Genomic DNA, 7,368 nt, shown 5'->3' with positions numbered 1-7,368 from the left:
ATATCAGACCTGAATCCTTGAAACTACTGAAGGACAGAGTAGGAAAGACGCTAGAACTTATAGGTACAGGAAGGAACTTCCTGAATAGAGTCCCAGGGGCACAACAAATAGGGGAGAGACTCGACAAATGGGACTACTACAAATTAAAAAGTTTCTGCACAGCTAAGGACATAGCCACCAAAACAGAAAGACAGCCAACCATATGGGAAAGGATCTTTACCAGCACAGCAACAGACAAAGGCCTAATATCTGTCATCTACAGAGAACTCAAAAAACTAAGCCCCTCCAAGCCCAATAAACCAATTAGGAAATGGGCAAAGGAGCTAAAGAGAGACTTCATAAGAGAAGAAATAAAAATGGCAAAGAAACATATGAGGAAATGTTCAATATCCCATGTAGTAAAGGAAATGCAAATAAAAACAAGCCTGAGATACCACCTTACCCCAGTTAGAATGGCCTATACTCTGAACTCAGGCAACAACAAATGCTGGAGGGGGTGCGGGGAAAGAGGAACCCTTCTCCATTGTTGGTGGGAGTGCAAATTAGTACAACCACTTTGGAGAACAGTATGGAGGTTTCTCAAAAAGCTCAATATAGACCTACCCTATGACCCAGCCATACTACTCCTAGGCATCTATCCTAAACAGCAAGTCCCAAGATATCAAAAAGACATTTGTACTTCCATGTTTATCGCAGCACAATTCACAATAGCCAAAATATGGAAACAACCCAGATGCCCCTCCACAGATGAATGGATCCAAAAAATATGGTACCTATACACAATGGAATACTACATAGCGATTAGGAATGGTGAAATATTGCTATTTGCAGGGAAATGGTCAGAACTCGAACAAATAATGTTGAGTGAGACAAGCCTAGAACACAGAAAACAAAGGGGCATGATCTCCCTGATATATGACTGTTAAGAAAGGGAGACAGAGAGTCAGAAGAGACCAAGTCTGTGAAACCAAAAACTGCTTGTCAAATGGTATTCCCCACAGGATTGGGGCAGCGACCCAACAGTATGTAACTAAAACCAAACAACTACTCAACATATAAAGGTCAAAAATTGACCTCTCAGTGGAATACAATAGCTCAAAAGCTATGTATGTACGTTCGACATATTGTCTAATATCGACATTACATTTAAAGCCCTAGGCGAATTTTCTTGGGCTTGGTCACATGGCTACTGTATATGTTCTTGATACATTGTATATTATATATATGTCTACCTGACCTAGAGAAGGGAAAGAAAAACAGGGCGTAAGATATCACAAGAAATGTACACACTGCCCTACTATGTAACTGTACCCTTTTTGCACAACACCTTGTCAAAAAAAATTGTGTTCAATTAATAAATTAAATTTAAAAAAAAAAGAAAATGTGGAAGCAAGTAGGTGATGAGATGAGTAGAGGCTTGGCCACTTTGAAACACATGCTAGGGAAACCTTGAATTCGAATGGATGGAGTATTTAGGGTGATAACTCAGAACAAAGGCAAAACTACTCAGAGAGGATCATGTCTATGTGGCACAGAAAACTTACTGCCTAAAGATTTATGTTTACTTCTGTTGACACAAAGCAACTCCCAATCCAGGGAAAATCACAGGAAGCCAGATTCTAACCACTGTAGCCATTTATCTGCTCATAACCAAGCCTTATCTGCCAAGGGTTCTGACACACATTACAAGCTTTACAAGACAAAATCATTAAGACAGTGTAACCAAGTGTATTTGTACTAGCTGCTGATTCCAAGGTCTATTTCTGAAGTGGTATTGGGAATAATAATACTTTTTGTGAAAGGCCAAGTACATTCCAGCTGGCTGAATACAAACTTAGTCTAGTTTACCACATAAACACCTACTTCAGCCAAAAGTTACCAGGATGGACCTGTCTTCCTGGCTCCAAACATAGGCTTTGTTTCATAAATCCCTAATAAAATACAGGTTGTACAATGGTGGATCTGTCTGTCTTCTTCTTGATCTCAAGAACTAAAATCAGTCCCCTACACTGAGACAGTGTTTTCCAAAATGATCAAGTTTCCCAGTAACATTTGCATGTTGTATATGCCTTATGACTACGTATGGATGATAATGGAAATAATGTTACCATCTCCACCATCTCCATAGTCCTCTATTTTTCTCCTACATGAATTAGAACTAGTCAGACACCATAAAGGATGATAGATCATTTGACCTTACATCACCACAGTTAAGTGGTCATTCATGTGGTAAACAAAACGTCTCTATGGTAGCTGAGCTCGTGTGCAGCGGCAGTGTTGGCGGCAGCAGCGAAGCGTTTGGCGCAATGTCTCACACCATTTTGCTGGTACAGCCTACCAAGAGGCCAGAAGGCAGAACTTATGCTGACTATGAATCTGTGAATGAATGCATGGAAGGTGTTTGTAAAATGTATGAAGAACATCTGAACATCCATCACGTATATCAGCCAGTTGTTTGATTTTATCGATGATCTGGCAGATCTCAGCTGCCTTGTTTACCGACCTGATACCCAGACATACCAGCCTTATAACAAAGACTGGATCAAAGAAAAGATCTATGCGCTCCTTCGTCGGCAGGCCCAACAGGCTGGGAAATAATTGAGTTGGAAGCATTAGGGCACAGGGGGTGGGCTTGCAACGCAGGTGTGTACAGTGTGCTATAGTGGAAGTTTGTATTACAGTGATGCTGTTTCCATTTTGTTACACTCTAGCCAAGATCGAATGTATTAGATGAAATGTGGGGATCTTTTCAATTGAAAGCCCTCATTGTATCTTTTTCTTTTCTTTTTTTTTTTTTTACTTAAACATTTTTATGATGATTTAGATATGGAAGTTGTTCATTGTCAGTTAATGTTGGTTCCAGTCCTTCAAACTGTTCCTATCTACTTTATAACATTCAAATACTAATCCTTCAAGATGGGGTGGGGTGGAAACAATTTAGTTATGTACTCAGATAAAGTCTTAGTGCAAAGTAAATAAACGTTCTTTAGTTAAAAAAAAAGTCTCTATTTTATCCATAGAGGATCTCTTCTTAATTTCAATGATTATTTATACACAGGAGAATATGACATTAAAAGAAATGCTAGTTATTTAATCTACTCATCCTCTCTCCTCCTCCCTTGCAGCACTATGTTAGACATTAATCTATTAGAGGAAAAATTTGAGTTTTGAGTAGGAGCAAATATAACTAAAACATATATATTGTTAAATCTAGCTCTGAAAAATTTATTGATATTTTCTCCACTGTCCAGCTAACAGAATGGACCTCCAAAGTTTATACTTGGCACAGAACTTGAGGAAGAAATATAAGAGGAGAGGGGAAAAAAAAGTTGATTGATAGTGACATAGTCTAAGAACTGAAGAATAATGTCATTACAAGGCACTTCAGTCAGCAAATAGCCTCAAGTAATTAGAAGGTTTATGTTGGGTTGTGGGACAAATAAATGGAACATGATAGATCAATGGAGAACCAACAACACAGAGTGCACGGAGATATCCTATAATAAAAAATAAGAATTAACTAAGGAGAAAGCAAAGGAAATGGGCCAAATTAAGTAAATAGATGGGAGTAGGATAAAATTGTAGACCCCAAAACCTCCGTTCAATTTAATTTATATTGGTTTTCTGTCCCAAAACTGAAGTCCTTGAATATTCATTGTTTTAAATGCTTTTTTGGATTGTGTACAAATTCCACTGTGAAAAACTTCAGAGTATATCTCAATAGTAAAAAACACAGTGTAGCCAGATTAGTAACATATTCTTGATTGCTAAAATACAAGAGCCACACCAAAATAATCTGCTTTTGTCTCCAATGTCAAAGAAATTATTTGTGTATGAAAATAAGATGCAAAAACTGAGATTCCCTTGACTACCTGGGGATGTATCTATCTTGCTCCTTTGTTAAGGTAATGATGTTTTCTCACTGGGAAGGTCATTCTGTGTTGACTCTAGGTTAGCACATATCAATGACTTTACTAATTTCTGAAGACCACAACCACCCAAGGATAGCGGCAGGAAATGTCAATTAAGTACTTACATAAGAACTTTCAGATTGCTATTAAGCATGTACCTGGTAAATGGCAACCTAGAGAAGGATAATTTTTGCATGGTATGACTTTACATCTTAAAGGAAATAATTCATGAAATGCTTTGAGCATGATGCCTGGAGCTAATTGTTATTATACAGGTAATATTTCATTTCTGTTGTTATTAGAATCTGCATGCCTTTCAGTTTTCGCCTCTTCTGGAGTCATTCTGCATTACCTACTATCCAGTAGACTGGTTGATCAGCATTTTATGATGTTCTACCAGTGCACATATTGGCAGGATTTCCACTTGACACCATGTTCTGCCTTCTAATTTTCAATGCATTTTGTGAGATCACTGACTGACTTGCCTCTTGTCATTATGAAGCTAAATGACGCCTAATCTAATTTGATTCAACAATGGGGTCACAGTGTTTCCTTCCATTTACTTAAAAAATCATTAATAATGAAAAAAAAAAAAAACTACTCTAAAGAATAGTTTGCTATTGGGTAATGACAAAAAAAAAAAAGAAAAAGAAAGAAAACCATAGGTTTTTTTTTTTGTTTTGTTTTGTTTATTTTTGTAATGACATGAGAGTCTTTATTGCAAGCTGGAGCCTGGGCTCATCTGTCACCGACACAGCGGTCTGAATGGAGAGCCTGGACCCTCCACTCACAGGGTTTTTATAGGGTTTGGGGGAACATTCCATGCGTCATGTCATCATACAGCAAATCATGGCACACCGCCGGGAAGTTATAAAATAATTCTTAAGAATGATTGGCCTAATCAATGGCGGGGGGGGGGGGGGGGGGGGTCCTGGTGAAGGGGATTGGCTAGTTTATAGGGTTCGAAATGATTGGTTTAGACAAATGATCTGGGTTGGCTTGCAAGGGTGGGGCCCGAGTCATGCGTAGCTTGAGGGGGCATCTGGAACTTCAGGTATTTCCTGTTATCTCTTGATCTGGGTTGGGTCCATAAGGGCGTCACTCAAGTCATCCTTAGCTTGAGGGGATTTTTTTATTTATTTCCAGAGACCCGAGCTCCTTGCCTGCCTTTCTTTTACTAGGGCTCCCTGTCGTTAATGAGGCATTTAATGTAAAATAATGAAATTGGAGAAGAGAAGCCTAGCAATTTACACAAATTATAATCTATAATAATTGCCAAGCATCCATACAAAATAACAAACAGTTTCAAAAGTGTGCATTGAAATGAACCAAGAACATATCTTGGGCCATGCCTAAACTAAAGTAGTTTAATATCAGTTCAGAATGGCTCTATATTTTAGCTAATACATGTATTGAAGGTGGTATTCAGCTAACTCTGCCTTGGAGGAAAACTTGGAGTATCATTTGTCAATGTTTGCCTAGAAAACAATAATAGCACTAAGGAAATGAGCTTGGTGGGGATGGACAAAAAAGCTTCTTACCTACCAAAGAGCCAATAAATGTCTACTGATCAAATGTCTACTGATCTTCACACAAGTGTGAATGATGAATCCAATACATTCTGCATGCATAATTCCTTAGCTATCTATTACAACTTAGCACTATAGGGAAATGATTGCTTGGCACACTCAAGTCTCAGCGACAGCTGAATCAAACTCTCTTGGCTGCCCCAAGAAAGGTATAATTGACCAAGGACCCTCAAGTGTCTTTGAGCCACATTTTCATCTGCCAATCAAACTATCAATAAACCTTCTTTGATTTCAAAGTAGGTTGAAATTACTTTGTCCATGTTTCTCATCTTGAAACTTGCCTGTTGTTCAGCATCTCACTGTGTGGCTGAGCAGATAGCAGTATAATCCACCTGAAAACTATGTCCTCAAGGAGTTTATATTGTATGTAGCTCAACAGATAAATCACACCTAAATATACAGTAAATCAAGGATCTAAACCTCAATTGAAAATGATAATTGTGTGAAACACCCAGGATGAAGAGTCATCTCCTCATTATTTTCTTATTAGCTGTCCCTGTATGTTCTATCTATCTTCAAAATATGTGCAGAATGTAATCCCTACTCCACCTTCTTCTATAATAACTTTATTCTAGATGTCATGGGGAAAAAAATCTCATCAGAATGATTCCACAAGTTTCTTTCTTACCTCTCTACATGTGTTCTTCACAGTCCATTTTCAAGAGGTCAGACAGAGGCTCTCAAAGTTATATCATAGCTAAGATTAAAATCGAAAACACATCTAGGTGCCAGTTTATCACATCTGTCATCATAGCCACTCAGGAGGCTGAGATTTGAGGATCATGGTTTGAAGCCAGCCTGGCCAGGAAAGTCCTTGAAACTTCCATGTCCAATTCATCAGAAAAAGCCACAAGTTGAGCTGTGGCTCAAGTAGTAGACAACTAGCATTAACTTAAAAAAGCAACAACAACAACAACAACAACAACAAAAACTAAGGTACAATGATCAGACTCTGAGTTCAAGCCCCAGAATCAATGCATGCATGTGTGCATGCATGTATATACCCTCCCTCCCACACACAGTCAATTACAGTACTGTTATATCTCATCTTTTTTAATCCTTTGACCTTGGCCTTTCACTGGAAAGTTTTTACATACACACATACACACAAGCATTTGTGCAGTTTTTATTCACTCTTCTCTCTGAATCTACACTCTTCTGGAAAGGGCAAGGCTCATTCTCCAGGCCCTTCAATGTCTACTCTATAGAGGAAGCTATCCAACAGTAGTGAATTGTTTTGTTTCCTGTGGTTTCCCCAGCACACAGTGGCTGCCACTGCAATCTGGCCTCAGTCCAAATCCAGAAATAAGCTCAGTGTGAAACATCAGTCCCAACACTTGCTAAGACCTATTCAGCCACATAAAATAAAACTGACAGCCATCATTATCTTTTACTTTGTTTTTATTTTCCCTTAAGTGTAAATGAGATCCAGCCTTGCTGTTCAGGTACCTTTTAACTTCATTCTGTTAGAAAGTTATTTTTTCCAAATGTGAGAAAAAATGGAAAGAAAAAATGATCGCATTGGCAAAAATAGAGATACTGTTTTTATAAAGTATTCTTTGTAAAATTTGCAAACTATTTGGAATCTTTATTCATTTTAATGTTTCCCATCAAAAACATACTTAGTTATCTGTCTTAATGTTCAGTTCTTTCTTTAAAATTAATCTATCTTTCATCCTTCAATTTTGTCGTATATTGTGTTTCTGGCACCTTTTTTCGATTATTTTAATCAACAGTCACAAGAGTTATCAAGAAATATATGTATATAATGCTTGCTGGTCAAATTAGGGCAGGCTAGCAATTTTTCTGAGACTCAGAGAAATGAAGCATCTTTGTCTCATTTCACAGAACTTATATTTGTCAGTTTA

At 37.9% G+C, this 7,368-nt stretch overlaps 1 pseudogene; it reads left to right on the top strand.

Moving 5' to 3' along the window:
• Positions 1 to 2,259: 2,259 nt before the first annotated feature.
• Positions 2,260 to 2,825, top strand: LOC125363178 (annotated as a pseudogene).
• The last annotated feature ends 4,543 nt before the right edge of the window (positions 2,826 to 7,368 follow it).

This window comes from Perognathus longimembris, chromosome 14 (assembly GCF_023159225.1).
Source record: "Perognathus longimembris pacificus isolate PPM17 chromosome 14, ASM2315922v1, whole genome shotgun sequence".
In the NCBI taxonomy this organism is placed as follows: domain Eukaryota; kingdom Metazoa; phylum Chordata; class Mammalia; order Rodentia; family Heteromyidae; genus Perognathus; species Perognathus longimembris.
The sequence above is the reverse complement of the archived record's forward strand: the minus strand, read 5'-3'. Positions and strand labels throughout refer to the sequence as shown.